Genomic DNA, 16,848 nt, shown 5'->3' with positions numbered 1-16,848 from the left:
TGTCAAAAACGCGTCAAAAACTCGTCAAAAAGCCCCGCCGTAGCCGCGCTCCTATTGGTCGGCCGTGGCCGGCGGCCATGTTGCTTTCTTGCGTCATGGGTGGCTGTCGTTTACGTCACGGACATGACAGAAGTGGTGACGTTGCACGCCTAATTATGCAGGCGCATTTTGACGATTTTTTTTGACGGCTTCGAGGCGGTCAAAATTGGACCGTTCCGTTTTTGACAGAAAATGGCGGCGGCGGCAGCGGCGTCGTATGTGGCTGAGGCGGCTGCGGCGACGCGAGCAACGGCGAAGGAGGGCGCACGAAGACGCGTTTGACTTGCCGGACGAGCTGTTCCGACGCCTTTTTCGACTGGAGAGGCAGACTGCGGTGAGGCTGTGCGACGAACTCGCCGATGAATTTGGAGGTTTGCGTGCGAATGCGCTGTCGGTGCAGCGGCGGGTGGCAGCGGTTATTTGCTACCGGCGGCTTTCATGCAAGCTTCGGCAGCCGACGACACCTCTGTGCCACAGCTACATACAAATAAAACATGCTTATGCTGGAAAATAACTTTATTTTCCCCTGCAAATCGCACTTCGTGGTCGTCCGGTCGAGGAAAAATAAACAGACGACCACACATCACATACAACGCTTCACGCTTTGACACTTTTGTCATCGATCGTAAGAGCCGAACAACACAGGCCTTAACAAGTTGGCTTCGTCGATTTTTTCGCACTTAGATCAACCGCACAGTACCTTGATTTTCGACGCCGCGTAAGAAAACAGTATCAAGGCGTGGAACAGCTGTTTCCGTGCAAAGCGGCTTGTTGACATTTTACCGCCGTCTGCGCACCCCCGCGGCAGCAATAGTTACCCACTAGCAAATTTAATAGCCTAACTTCTTCCGCTTCTTGTTTTTCTTGATATTTTTCATCTTTAAACATATTTTTTTGGCAAAATAAAATAATAATTATTTTTATCGTTGAGCATTTCTTTACCCTTTTAGCAAAAATTTAGCAGACGGTCCCTCGTCGTGCAGACAAATGCTTCCGGGGCGCCGCTCTGCTGCAATTGGCTGATCCCTCGTTACGTCAATTTTGCGTCAAGTGTCGACGTCACATTGTTTCGTCATTTTGACGTCACTGTCAATAACTTTTGACAGGTTTTTGACAAAGTTCGGTAATACGGACCCAGGTTGCGGAATTGATCCTGAGTTTTGTGCGAGATCAACCGAGTTGCTGAAATTTGTAGCGAAAATTTTACAAACGGTTGGCCTTGTTTAAATAGTGGTGCAGATTGCGGTTTCAAGAAGAGGAATGTATCTGGTCGTAGTAGTCCAGTCGCAACTTTTTATTACTTGGCAATGTAACATTTCTGGACCTGTCTGTGCACGTGAACCTGACATTCGTTTTTTTCCACTGTTATCTTGCATAACAAACACAGAATCTCGTTGGGTTTTGCAACCGTTCTCCCCATAGGCACTGCACCTGCTACCCATATGCCTTTAACTATGCTGCAGCGCTGAGCCCATGTGTGGCTTCGAGACTTTAAACACTGCGTACCTCCTGCAGATACCACCACAATGATACACGACTGAGCTAGTTCTAAACCGCACATGCATTCTGGATCATCATCGTCTCTGTCACTCGTTTCGCAACTACATCGGTAAGTAGAGAGCGAGGAAGACGGTCGTCGAAGCAGAATTTTCAATGAGACAGTATTACAGCTTTCGTCACACCAAAACCCCGCTGAGGTCCAAGTCAAAATTCACTGATTGGTCGAGAGAAGTCACGTGACCTTGTGGCGTCATCACAAGCTGCCCACCATGACGGGTGGCATTAAATTAATGATTGATCGAGGGAGATCCGATGACCTTTTGACGTCATCACAACGTGCTTACCGGATTGTGAGCAAATAAAGTTTCCAGACATCAACCTAGACAGAAAACTGAAATCAAGAATCAGAAAGAAAATGCGATATATGCCAGCATCGGAACCATCACAGCAGTGCGGGTATTTGCTACCGAAGCTAACAGTCCGAATATGGCGGTTGATAGAGCGACAATTGCAATGAAACTGATGCAAATGTACACAAAAGTTGCGTCAGAAGCCGCGACAAATGCGAAATCTATTGCTACCGCATTCCACGTTTAGGATCCTCTTGCATACACTGTTTCGGTTGTGGCATGTGTGCATCCTAAATGTACGCATAGATTTCGCGCACAGCTGTGCACTGTCGACACAGAGGGGAAGGGAGAACACGAAAGAAGAGAAGCAGAGTGTCGACGCTCTTCGTTCTCTCTAAGAGAGGAAGACCGTGCATCATATTTTCAGCACACGTAGTCATAGTATCTAGAAAGATGCCCAAGGATGAAGCGTAGAACCGTAGAGTCCTTCAAGCCAGGCTGCCTTCTGCATCTCCAGCGTCGTCCGTGTGATTTAATTCTCTTGTGTACGCGTCCTGTTCTGCTGGTTTCTCTCCCCAGTACTATGCACGTATTTATGAGTGCCGCCATTTTTTCGGGATCTGCCCCAGTAGGCCTGAGCTTTAAGTCAAGCATCGACGGCGAAAAATACAATGATGCCGAAAACTACATGCAGGACATCTTGAGTTACCGGACGTCATTTGATCAAAATTCGAGTTAGGAATAGCCGCTGGCTCATTACGAAAATTCGGAAAAGCCACGCAAAGAACGAGACATAGAAGAAAACCTTGAAGACAGCCGCCGCCGAATACCTACAAATTTTGTTTTAGAAGAAGAACTTCAGATTGGGCTGGTTGGTGTTGATTCACAATGGGGGTTCCACAGCGCAAACACACACAGACCAAGAAAGACACAAGACACTCAAAATAGCGCTTGTTTTAGTAGCCAAACGCATGTTAATACCAAGAACACATACCTAGAAATGATATATCCTAGTTCCACCATGAGTGCATTATGATGCATATTTTTATTCTTCATTTATTCATTCTTTTACTTCGTTGTCAGAACCGCGTCCGTACTCAAACCAAAGTCTCAATGTTGGAGAGAGTATTCATTGCGCTCGTACGCAGTGACCTTTTCAAGATTTCAGCAACAAGAAGGATGCTCTGAGCAGGCCTCCAAGTTAGTTGCTTTTTATGACTCAGCGTAGTGCTCATCGCAACGAAGTAACTCTCGTTTCTCGCTTCATCATAGCTGTACTCGTAATTTCGATTTAAATATGTATTCTGCTGTGTATGCGTTTAATTAAGCATGCGTCATATGACGCTGAATGTTTCCGAAGGCATACGGGCGCATAGTACAGGGCGTCTCTTATAAAAATGGTCTAGAAAAAGTCTATAGACTTTTTATACTCTATTGACTTCCTACAGACATTTATTTTTGTCTATTCATTGTCTACAGACCGCCTATAGGCATAAACTTCCTAAAGTGTATGGCGATAATTCTAAAGATGGTCTATAGACTGTCTATAGCATTTGTATTTCTTGTAGACTTTTCTCTATGATTTGTCTATAGAGAGTCGATAGCTTTATAGACAGAAGTCTATGGACAGTTTGTAGACTGTCTAAAAAATATTTGTAATGGGAGAGTGATAGAGAGTAGACTGTTGGACCGGCGGCTGCAAAAAATTCTCTGTGCGTTTATGGGAGTAGCCAGATATGAGGAGTATTGTTTTATTAATTCTTGAAATACATAACTGTCAGGTCTGAAGATATGCACTGATGATCTGCTGATCTTAGAGGCTTGCCTGTATCTTTTCCTTGACAAATAAGTGCGCTTAGCTTCTGAAATAAAATCATCCGACATTAAGTGGGGTATTGTCTCGAATGTTATCTTCTCTGTATATTTCACTGCTCTGGCTTTCTGAATATTCATGATGTGTGGCAGTCACGAAAGTTACACTAAATGTAAAATATCTGGAAACTCAGAAGGGAAAAGAAAAAGAAATGCCACTTTTTTTCTTCCCTTTATTTAATCATCGGCTAATTATTTGCTCAAAAGCTAGTTGTAGAGCGGCTTCCACTGCTTTAGTATACATCGTCTTCATGCGAGAGACTGATAAATTACACAGAAGTAGTGGAAAATTACAAACTAAACAGGAGACTCTTTCCTCCCTCGGACAAAGAGCTCGCTAACACAGAGGCTACGGCTTGGAGGAGACTACAGGCTAAAAATTTCATACACCCAGTGTGGGCATCGCATGTCTTAAAAGATGAGGATATTGATGATAAGTGTAGGAAGTGCGGGGAGAGGGGGACCCTCGACCATGTGATTTGGGAATGTGCGGATTCTCCAGGGTTCCGAGAGAAAATAGACAGTAGAGAGGCCTGGGAAACCCTTCTGCAAAGCACGGACCCCGTCGTGCAGAAGAAAGCGGTCCATCTGGCGATAGCTGCCGCGAGGAGCCAGAAGCTTCTTGCCTGTCTCTAGTCGCCCCTCTAGTCTCTAGTCGCCTCCTGCCCCTCGGCCTGCGTGCCGGAGGTAGGGAGTAGGGGGCCTCCATTCTGATGGAAAATAAAGGTTTATCAACAACAACATGCACCCTCATGTATGGGGTTAAGGAATGGTTGAGCCATGAAGACTTAGCAGTCACTGCGCTTTTATACGTGCAGTCTCGAGCGGGGGTCAAGTGGAATCTAAGCCTCGTTGACGACTTCGTCGGCGGGTTGCTGTACGTCCTCGACAGCCTGCCCAGCTTCGTCGGCCACTTCGTGCACTTCATCGGCAGGCTCTTCGGCTTGGTCAACGGAATCAGCATCGGCCTCCTGCTTGGCTTCAGCAGCGTCTTCAGCAGCGTCTGTGGAGCCGGAGCAGCGCTGGCAAAAGCTACGTAGTATGAATACAGCGGTTTGTTGTATAGCTCTACTGCAGCGTGGAAAAATCGAATCCTTAACTTTGGGAAGGGAATGTTTTTTTTTTACTATGCCGGTAACGGAAAAGGGGGGGGGGGAACGTAGTTCAGCTACAGGCGCTTGGCGGTGCACGACGTCTGACCGTGACGTCATGACAATGGTTCGACGGAGTTGGTTGGAGGGCGTCCTACGAGCGTTATTTGCAGTTTTGACATTGATTTATATCTGAATAGAATGTTTACCAATTACTTTCAAGTGCCTTGGTGCCAGTGTTAACTATAGCCAAACCAACGCAAATTTCGGGCTGCATAAGTTACTCACGTGTGAACCATTCATAAAATGGAAACAATGGCACATCACCCTTATAAAAATGGTCTATAGACTTTCTATAGACTTTTTATAGACTCTATAGCCATCCTATAGACTTTTCCTTTTGTCTATAGACAGTCTATAGAAAATCTATGGACTAAAGACTATAGCTGCTTCAATTTCCTTTTGTCTATAGACGGTCTATAGACTCTCTATAGACTAAGGTCTATAGCCGCCTCAATTTCCTTTCGTCTATAGACTGTCTATAGACCCTCTATAGACTAAGGTCTATAGCCGCCTCAATTTCCTTCCGTCTATAGACTGTCTATAGACCCTCTATAGACTAAGGTCTATAGCTGCCTGAATTTCCTTTCGTCTATAGACTCTCTATAGACTAAGGTCTATAGCTGCCTCAATTTCCTTTCGTCTATAGACTGTCTATAGACACTTTATAGACTAAAGTCTATAGCTGACTCAATTTCCTTTTGTCTATGGACGGTCTATAGACTCTCTATAGACTGAAGTCTATAACTACCTCTATTTACTTTTGTCTATAGACGGTCTATAGACTCGCTATAGCCTAGGGTGTATAGCTGCCTCAATTTCCTTTTGTCTATAGACTGTCTATAGACTAAAGTCTATAACTGCTTCAATTTCCTTTCGTCTATAGACGGTCTATAGACTCGCTATAGACTAAGGTCTATAGCTGCCTCAATTTCCTTTTGTCTATAGACTGTCTATAGACTTAAGTCTATAACTGCTTCAATTTCCTTTCGTCTGTAGACGGTCTATAGACTAAGGTCTATAGCTGTCACAATTTACTTTCCTCTATAGACGGTCTATAGACTCTCTATAGACTACGGTCTATAGCTGCTTCAATTTCCTTTCGTCTATAGACGGTCTATAGACTCTCTATAGACTACGGTCTATAGCTGCTTCAATTTCCTTTCGTCTATAGACGGTCTATAAACTCTCTACAGACTACAGTCTACAACTACCTCAATTTGCTTTCGTCTATAGACTGTACACTATAGATAGTCTACTGCCTATAGACCAGTCTATAACAATCGTAATTTTATCTAACAATGTTCGATACACTGACCTTCGACTAAGTCCAGAACAATGTCAATTTCTTTTTGCACTGTATGTTGAGGGGACCTGCATCTAGTGACCGCAACTATGTCGGGATTCCCCCACCTCCTTCGCAATTACGGAAATTAAAATGTATTGCGTAAGGCCATTACAACACCCTCCTGTATATTGTTTTCAGGAGCCTTGACAAGCTCCTTTTCGTTATACCGTGACGTATATTGTCAATACAATTAAATATTCAATGCTAACAAGTAAGCCGAGGAAAAGCAGCCGTTCTTGAAGTAAGGGCACCCGCAAACTGTACTACATCGAACGAATACGCTGTCCCTTAAAGGAATCGCTCGACAAAATTCCATTCCATCTTTCAATCGTTACTGTCCAACGTGCTGAAATCAGAAACATTTTATCAACGGATCTACATTTCTCTTTAGAACGTCCTGAAAATAAAGGGGGAAATACGGGTGTGAGAATTCAAGGAAGCGCCCATGCCTTAGAAACATCTTAGATTAATCTCAGAGCCTGGTCCTTTCTGCGATTAACATCTGCCATTTCTACCTTTGCAGTTTGTATTCGCGTGAATAAGTGCTGCGACGCAACAATCACAAAGCCAGTATTTTTTCGTTCCTACCCTTGCACCTGTTGCTTCGGAGCCGATGACACGCTGATGTGGCGCATATCAGTTTTCTAAACACGAACATACGCAAAAAAGACGTTATGCTATGTAACCTTATAATTATTATTTGAGAATTGTACCACATACTATTCGGTGGGAGATGCGGCGCGTATACCGACAAGAAGTTAGATTTCGGTTGTGTTTTCACGAAAACAATAAAATTTTTAGGGGTGTGGGGATTGAGCTTCTTGGGTTACCCGAGTGTGCGCCCGCTTCTGCCGTTTCGTTCGTTAGAGAGACCCCCCGTGGGGTGTCCGCGAGCGGAATGGGGGCAGCCGCGTTGCTTGTCCTCCCTTGCAAGGGAAGCTCTTCCGAGAACCGCAGTAAATCACCCTCCCTTCCGTTCTTCCCGCTTCGACCTCGCTTCCCCATTGGGTCACACCGAGTGACAGTTGGGGGCGTTGTTTCGGCGAGAGGTCCCGAGCGGGAAATGAGTGGAGAGATCGCCACCGACTCGGGCAGCAGAAAGGTGCGTAGAGTTTGGCTCCCGGGTGCCCCGGCCTTTGCCGGGGGCCCAAGAACGCGGGTGCTTTAACGTGCGCATCTAGTATGTATGCTTGAGTCCAGGCCCGAACCTCCGGAGTCGTGTAGCCCGCCTGTGCGGCGCCGACGCACTCCGGATTCGGGAGGGCCTGATTTGGCTGGTTCTCCGTCATCGCCGGCCATTGCCGGTGACGACGCGCGATGAGCCATCGATGTGCGACCTGCGTCGTCAAGATGTGCTCCGCGTATACCCTATACTCCCTCGTGTTGCGCTGCGCGCGATTTAACCCTTTGGTTGGCCGCGCGGCATGCGATCGCCCTTAGCTGTGCTGTCCCGCGCGTCTGTAGTCTTTGCTTTGCACTCGCGGCTCCGCGGGCCCGCTTTCGGGTGCTGCGGCGGGGCTATGGGTTGCACCGAGGTCTGGGGATTAGTGCAGTGTTATGTAATGCAGCTCTCTGTGTAATAAACACTCGTGCTCTTAAATAACTGCGCCTTCCTTCCTTCGGAGCGAGAGCGCAGGCGCGCACCAAGCGCTGGCAGTGCCCTCAGCTTGCTCCGGCCCGAACCCGCGATATGTGGGCGAAGTGCTACCTAATTAGCACACCGTCACACTCGGGTGATGACGATCCCACATAATTGGCGCACCAACGTGGGGCAGTTCCTACCTTTGTAGTTACTGCATTCTGTTGCAAGCTTCAGGGCTAGTTAAGCCAGGTGGTAACGCGCATGAGACGCCTTTCTACCCTCCGTTGCGGGTAGTTAGGATCTGTTAGCAAACTTGCGAATTCGTAATTTCTGGTCGATGGATGCGTGAGAAAGGAACCTTTATTCGGAATTAAAGTAATTCAGCCAGCCGCCTTTTGCGTGGATGCTATCGCGCTGGCGCCGAAGGGGACTACGCGTACGAGCATCCCCGCGCCGCGCCGAGGAGTGGCGCAGCAGAGGCCTGGCTTCGTAGGACGCTGTGTAAGGACGGCAAAACTGGCCAGACTCCTTGGGAGCAGCTAGGATTATCTCCAGCCCAAAGAGCTTTTCATGGCCCAGCGTGGTGACCCCTTTCGCGTTTAGAATTCACGGTAGTCTCAGGGAGACAATGCGTCGGAAAGTCGCTGGTATTGCGTCGCGCGCATGAGGCCGTGGAATTCTGTCTCTTGAGAGAGACCTGGCGCCGGAACGCTAGCTTGTATTGCAGCGCGCGCCGAGGGGCCGAAGCCAGACGGAACTGGCGTCCCCGGGGCTTGCCCGATGGGTCATGACGGCTCGTGCTGGAATATCGAGTCCGCCCAACAGCGTCGCAGCATCTCTTTCTAAATTAACCAAGCTCCTTCACGACCCACGGCTGTTGATGGTCAGTAACGCAGATTTACCGCGGGAAGGCACTCGTTCTCGTTTTCGAGGTGTTGAGAGCCGATCCGCCGAGTCCAGGCCTAGCGATACCCGCGACCCTTTGTTCCGCGGCGAGAAACAGGGCCAAGATGGCGCGAAAGGATTTTTCCTTTCTACGCGCAGTTTTTCTCTCGTCTTGTTCGTGCCCTCTGTAGTGCACGGAGAAGTCGAATTACGCTGCCGACTTGATCGCTTACTGTTGTGAGCGAGATAGGTGATGCTGAGGTCCATTGATTTCACGTTTTGGCAAGCGGGCACGACCGAAGCATACGACCGCTTTCGGTTGTCTCTTCGGTGCCTCCTCAGACGACATTCACTTTTGTGTTTTGTCCCGAGCTTGATATCGGACATCTTCGGTTGAGAGCTGAGCTCGGACTTTTACCAGCCTTCGCCGTGGCGAGGCCGTTCCGCGGCGTTCCCGGAGCGAGCTACTTCGCTGAGCCTTCAGCCCGATATGTGAGTGGAAGAATGCATGTTTCGTTTCTGTACAGTGCCGTGAATGTTTCAAAGTGTATTTTCGTGCTAAGTATTTCCCGTCTGTATAATATGTGTTTTGAAGTGTTTTGTTTTCTCACATATGTACAGTGTAGCATTGTAGATAAGCAACCGCGTTTCCGGTCACTTTGGAAGAGGGCCTTCTTTGTCTCATTGTGGCGCGAAGGGTCGTGTGCGGGGTTCCTTTTTTTACCGGAAGAGCCGGGAGGGCCTGTTGCTGTGGTGGTGAAAAGCTTTCTTTTCCTCCATCTGTGGGCCGGCGCCCTCCTCCTTTCCACTGTGCCTGGGCGCCGCATAGCTGCTGCCGTTTGCGCCTCTCGCTCGCCAAGTGTTTCTTGAGATGTCGAAGAGGCTGTGTGCCCGAGCTCGAATCCGTCGAACGGGGCCCAGATGTGGGAAGAGAAAGTAAAAAAAAAAAAGAGCGTGCCGAGAAGCCGCTGAGGGGTATGCTTGTTAGCGACGTTTCGGAATGTCTGTGTGCTCGCAGTCAGTGTCTAACTTGCTCGCAATCCTCCTTACCCCAGACCATTGTAGCGTCGTCGGGCGCTCGCCCACTGGGGTGGTGGAAATTGTGTTTGTTTGTGAATACTTTTTCTTGTTCAGTGGCATTATTGCCCGTCAGGAGCCTTGCAGTGGACAAGGGCCATGGACCTGGCATGTTTATGTTTTCGTTTTGGGACGCCTGTCGCCGCTTTCTGGTTCTTTGAGTGCGTGTGCGCGAGCCCCAGGCTAGGCCGTATGTGCCAAAGCCGAATCAGCGGAACTTCAGAGGCAACCTGCGCGGGGCTGTCCGCACCGTAGCACTGCTGAGACACCGTCTTCAGAGCATCGGGTGCCTGGAGAGCACCGCCATCGCGGCGCGACGACGTCGGGGTGAGCTGCTTCGGGTGCATATCGGTTGCCGTTCATCACGACCGATCGATTCCGTCGGAGATATCGGCGCCGGCGGCTAATTGTGGCGAACGTTTTCCGGCTCCCCGTCGTGCGCGTTCTGATTCATTGTGACAGCATGTATGCCGTATATATATATGCCAGATTTTAACTTATGTAAAGATGTATACAGAGTGCATTGATTACGTGATGTTCGAGTGACCGCATTTGTAATTTTCTATGGCGCGAATACTTGTGTGCACTTATTGCGTAGTGTCGCATGCCTGATGTTTTGTGATTAGAATTCTCAGTAATGTTGTATGGGTGTGTTTAAGGGCTGGAGGAATGGCGAAAGGCTGGTAGCTCATTGATGCTAGCGAAAGGAATTCAGTGCTGTGTGGAGTGACCGTCGCTCTGTTTTCAGAGAGACGGGGGCATTTAAGAAGAGGGGGATGTGGGGATTGAGCTTCTTGGGTTACCCGAGTGTGCGCCCGCTTCTGCCGTTTCGTTCGTTAGAGAGACCCCCCGTGGGGTGTCCGCGAGCGGAATGGGGGCAGCCGCGTTGCTTGTCCTCCCTTGCAAGGGAAGCTCTTCCGAGAACCGCAGTAAATCACCCTCCCTTCCGTTCTTCCCGCTTCGACCTCGCTTCCCCATTGGGTCACACCGAGTGACAGTTGGGGGCGTTGTTTCGGCGAGAGGTCCCGAGCGGGAAATGAGTGGAGAGATCGCCACCGACTCGGGCAGCAGAAAGGTGCGTAGAGTTTGGCTCCCGGGTGCCCCGGCCTTTGCCGGGGGCCCAAGAACGCGGGTGCTTTAACGTGCGCATCTAGTATGTATGCTTGAGTCCAGGCCCGAACCTCCGGAGTCGTGTAGCCCGCCTGTGCGGCGCCGACGCACTCCGGATTCGGGAGGGCCTGATTTGGCTGGTTCTCCGTCATCGCCGGCCATTGCCGGTGACGACGCGCGATGAGCCATCGATGTGCGACCTGCGTCGTCAAGATGTGCTCCGCGTATACCCTATACTCCCTCGTGTTGCGCTGCGCGCGATTTAACCCTTTGGTTGGCCGCGCGGCATGCGATCGCCCTTAGCTGTGCTGTCCCGCGCGTCTGTAGTCTTTGCTTTGCACTCGCGGCTCCGCGGGCCCGCTTTCGGGTGCTGCGGCGGGGCTATGGGTTGCACCGAGGTCTGGGGATTAGTGCAGTGTTATGTAATGCAGCTCTCTGTGTAATAAACACTCGTGCTCTTAAATAACTGCGCCTTCCTTCCTTCGGAGCGAGAGCGCAGGCGCGCACCAAGCGCTGGCAGTGCCCTCAGCTTGCTCCGGCCCGAACCCGCGATATGTGGGCGAAGTGCTACCTAATTAGCACACCGTCACACTCGGGTGATGACGATCCCACAGGGGGTAAGCGAAGAATTTAAGCTTATAAACCGATTGCCTTCTGTGGTCTTGGATATCAGATCAAGCTGCACACGGCAAGAGTGCGAGCGATAAAGATACGACCGTGAAATGGGTTTCTGTTTCACGTTTTACCCATTTTACCGCGAGACGGCGGAAAATCATTCGGGCTGCAAACAACCCTGTGCGTGGCTGCATCAATGGCGGTGGCGTGGTTTTCGCGGATTACGTTTTCTTCAAAATCCAGCTTCATCGTCTCCTTACGGTAAGTCTACACGTTTATATTTTATTCATTTGGTCTCCTAAACCACTCTAAGCAGAGCTGTGTGTGCAGAACAGATTATGTGCGCAGTTACAAACGTCCTATCTTCGTTTCTAAGGCGGAAGCCATCGGGCTCTCGACTAATGCCGCTTATCTCTGTGCCGCTGTCTTTACTAACGCGCGGAAAGGCAGTCTGTGCGATGCCCTTGATGATAAGCCGCTCCTCGCGAGCTGTCTACTAGATTTTTCGTGTTTCAAGGTAGATGCGCGGCCAGAAATGTCGTTATGCCTGTGAATGACGGCCGAAATGGAACTGTGTGTTAGTTAGCGCCGTGTGAGCTCTATTTACTTTGCACCTCCGAAAACATACTTACTCGACAAACGTACTCGTTCAGTGGTGGATTACATTTATTTTCTTATCTTTGTGTTATCGCCTATCTGGACCATGGAGTGCTGTTCTTTTGGAGGTGTGCATTGCTTGCTACGTATGGACGCTCGCTCGGTGCTCGTCGTGGACGCCGACGTTTCAGCAAAGTTGTCTTGTAACGCTATAGACTGGAGCGCGAGACGTTTGTCAAAGTTGTAGTCAAGCGGCGCTGGAGGAATGTTTGTAGTGTGATGGGTGAATAAAATTCGTTGCCGGCGCGAATGGACGGCGTGCTCAAACACCGCGAAGAACCCACGAGCTCCATCCCATCTCCCCTTCGTTGCACACGTATGGATTCGTCCGCGTCTGTCATCAGAGCCGTTGGCCGCCGCCGCTGGCTTGCGGGCACTTCATTTTGAAAGCTGGGTAAAGGTCGGCTCGACAAGAGGTGGCTTACATTTCGTTCCGAGTGGTTCGTTCATGACTCCCGCTCACACGTGCACAGATTTCTCGAATACCATTTGCGCTAGAGGCAAAGTATGTGTTTCTGATTTAAGAATTCTACGTTACGAAAGCGCCGATGTTACTCGCCGCTTATTTACGCCTAAAATTAAATTATGCTCTCGTGTTATTATAGCTGCGCCTGTAATTGTTTCATTGAAATACTTCCTACTTTGAGCACGTTCAATGCTTTCGTTGATTTTTCTAGCAGCGTTGGGTTAGGCTACCTCCATGCAATAAACACACCTCTTTACTGCGCTGTTGGGGCTGCACTTGAAGGAAAAACTAAGTGAATTTCAGACGGTATTTTATCGTGACAGTAATTTGCTGTCTCAACCTCGCGACTGCTTTTGAAACGGCGCAGCTGCAGCCTCTGTGTGCTGTATTAGTATTCTGAATAATGAGCGCGGCATGGAAGCGCTGCAACCCGCTTGTTTCTAAGAGCGCGCGCAGATGTATGAGTATGCTGTTCCGTCTTTGTGCTTCAAGTTATAGGCGAAAATCTGTGGTGAACTGGTTGCTTCTGCCTGCTGGTTTTGTATAGCTTGTGCCCCCCTTATAAAAATTTCTATAGACAGTCCATAGACTGTCTATAGACTTTAGTCTATGAAGTCTATAGACTGTCTATAGACAAATCCTTTAGACTGGTCTATAGACAGTCTATAGATTTATGGCCATACACTTTTAGTAGACTTTTGTCTATAGACAGTCTATAGACAAATGTCTACTGAAAGTCTATGGGTCTATAGAAAGTCTATAGACACAGGTCTATAGACAGTCTATAGACGATCTATAGACTTATGGTCATACATTTCCTATAGAGGTGTCTATAGACAGTCTATAGACACTTGTCTATAGACGGACTATAGACGACCTATAGACTTATGGCCATAGACTTCCTGTAGATTACCGTCTATAGACAGTCTACAGACAAAAGTCTACTGGTCCAGTAGACATATGTCTATAGACTGTCTATAGACTGTCTACAGACATTCCATAGGTGTGTGGCCTGGCAGTGCTATAGACCTTTGTCTATAGACAGTCTATAGACCTCTGTCTACTAAACTGTTAGTAGACCATTATCTATAGACTGCATATAGACTGTCTACAATCATTGAAAAAGGTCACCAGACAGAGTTCACACATGAAACAATCAATATACTTACAAATTTAGTTTATTTCCAAGCTATCCAGGCTGGGAATATGCAATACATGCACCATAAGAATGCACCACAGTTACATAAAAGTTGAAAGTAACAGTCCGGCTAGTTTCCTCAGAAGCATTCTTGCGGCCTGTTGTCTGCAGTAAATCGTCCGGGCACGTTTACCTGTACAGCACAAAGGAAAAAATAATATAAGAGGAACTGAAAAAAAAAATTCCCATTCCATCTCTACACATGTGCTTTACAATGCAAGGCATATCCTGGCTATGCCATTCTAGAAAGGCAATCTTGATCTTTTGGTTTGGTTTTATGGAGTTGAAAAACCCAAGGCGACACAGGCTACGAGACGCTGAAGTGAAAGGCTGGGGAATAATTTCGGCCACCTGTGCAGAGTACACAGGCCTTTAGCATTTTGCCTCTATTAAAATGCGACCGCCTAGGCCGGAATCGAACCTGCATCTTTCAGGTCGCCATACGAACATGATAGCCACTGAGCTATCACGCCGGCTCAATCATATCAGTAAATACACGAAACATTATATGCGTCGTCATAAAACATTGTAACAAAGAACCCTAATCCCTGGAGCACTCTACTCTGAATCCAGTACTGATACTGATTTCTGTATGGCAATACTGTTACAGCCAATACTGACCTCTTTATGGCAATCCTTTTACTTTATTTGTAACAGAAGACTTCGAACAATTGTGCCACATATCTGCATTGACTCGCAAGGAGCTGTTAAGAATGCCACCTCCATAATATACAGATTCAGTGCACCTCACAAAGGGATCCAAAAAGGAGAATATTGCAGCATTTATTCTTATAACCGCTATAGAAGAAGCGCTTCAAAATACCCTGCGTGAAGCCTGGTACACCCAGCCAAATTTTTAACTGGCTCGGGTGTTGTATCGCTAAATGCACCTTGTAAAAAAGGTGCCTTTCGGCTACACTGCTGGCATATTCATGCTGTAATTTAACGAGTGAAATGTCATTTCGTGCTTCCTTTTTGTTCATATAATGTTTGAGTGCAGTACTTGCGTGTTTAGATCAACGTTATCAGAAACATTCGTCTGCCACTACGAACAGCTGAAACAAGCGGCATACGCAGAAATGGATCTGGTCCATATGGCCTCATTCTCTGTGTAAAGTACCACTCCTTTCATGGCGGACAAGTCGTTTAGCCAGATTAGTGCAAATGCGCCACCAGAACCATTGCTTCGTATTCCGCTTGTTTCGGCTCTTCGTATAGCGGCAGACGATGAATATTTCTGATAACTGTGATCTAAACATGCCCGTACTCCACTCAAACATTATATTAACAAAAAGAAACTATGAAATGCCATCTCACGCGTCAAATTACAACATGAATATGCCAGCAGTGTAGCCAAAAGGCACCTTTTTACAAGGTGCATTTAGCGATGCAACACCTGAGCCAGTTAAAGATTTGGCCGAGCGTACGTAAGCTGACACTCAAACGGGCACAAGCTATACAAAACCAGCAGGCAGAAGCAACCAGTTCACCACAGATTTTCGCCTATAACTTGAAGCACAAAGACGGAACAGCATACTCATACATCTGCGCGCGCTCTTAGAAACAAGCGGGTTGCAGCGCTTCCATGCCGCGCTCATTATTCAGAATACTAATACAGCACACAGAGGCTGCAGCTGCGCCGTTTCAAAAGCAGTCGCGAGGTTGAGACAGCAAATTACTGTCACGATAAAATACCGTCTGAAATTCACTTAGTTTTTCCTTCAAGTGCAGCCCCAACAGCGCAGTAAAGAGGTGTGTTTATTGCATGGAGGTAGCCTAACCCAACGCTGCTAGAAAAATCAACGAAAGCATTGAACGTGCTCAAAGTAGGAAGTATTTCAATGAAACAATTACAGGCGCAGCTATAATAACACGAGAGCATAATTTAATTTTAGGCGTAAATAAGCGGCGAGTAACATCGGCGCTTTCGTAACGTAGAATTCTTAAATCAGAAACACATACTTTGCCTCTAGCGCAAATGGTATTCGAGAAATCTGTGCACGTGTGAGCGGGAGTCATGAACGAACCACTCGGAACGAAATGTAAGCCACCTCTTGTCGAGCCGACCTTTACCCAGCTTTCAAAATGAAGTGCCCGCAAGCCAGCGGCGGCGGCCAACGGCTCTGATGACAGACGCGGACGAATCCATACGTGTGCAACGAAGGGGAGATGGGATGGAGCTCGTGGGTTCTTCGCGGTGTTTGAGCACGCCGTCCATTCGCGCCGGCAACGAATTTTATTCACCCATCACACTACAAACATTCCTCCAGCGCCGCTTGACTACAACTTTGACAAACGTCTCGCGCTCCAGTCTATAGCGTTACAAGACAACTTTGCTGAAACGTCGGCGTCCACGACGAGCACCGAGCGAGCGTCCATACGTAGCAAGCAATGCACACCTCCAAAAGAACAGCACTCCATGGTCCAGATAGGCGATAACACAAAGATAAGAAAATAAATGTAATCCACCACTGAACGAGTACGTTTGTCGAGTAAGTACGTTTTCGGAGGTGCAAAGTAAATAGAGCTCACACGGCGCTAACTAACACACAGTTCCATTTCGGCCGTCATTCACAGGCATAACGACATTTCTGGCCGCGCATCTACCTTGAAACACGAAAAATCTAGTAGACAGCTCGCGAGGAGCGGCTTATCATCAAGGGCATCGCACAGACTGCCTTTCCGCGCGTTAGTAAAGACAGCGGCACAGAGATAAGCGGCATTAGTCGAGAGCCCGATGGCTTCCGCCTTAGAAACGAAGATAGGACGTTTGTAACTGCGCACATAATCTGTTCTGCACACACAGCTCTGCTTAGAGTGGTTTAGGAGACCAAATGAATAAAATATAAACGTGTAGACTTACCGTAAGGAGACGATGAAGCTGGATTTTGAAGAAAACGTAATCCGCGAAAACCACGCCACCGCCATTGATGCAGCCACGCACAGGGTTGTTTGCAGCCCGAATGATTTTCCGCCGTCTCGCGGTAAAATGGGTAAA

Source organism: Amblyomma mixtum, chromosome 2 (genome assembly GCF_055824585.1).
Source record: "Amblyomma mixtum isolate Tamu chromosome 2, ASM5582458v1, whole genome shotgun sequence".
Taxonomy (NCBI): Eukaryota; Metazoa; Arthropoda; class Arachnida; order Ixodida; family Ixodidae; genus Amblyomma; species Amblyomma mixtum.
Note: the sequence above shows the minus strand (reverse complement) of the source record.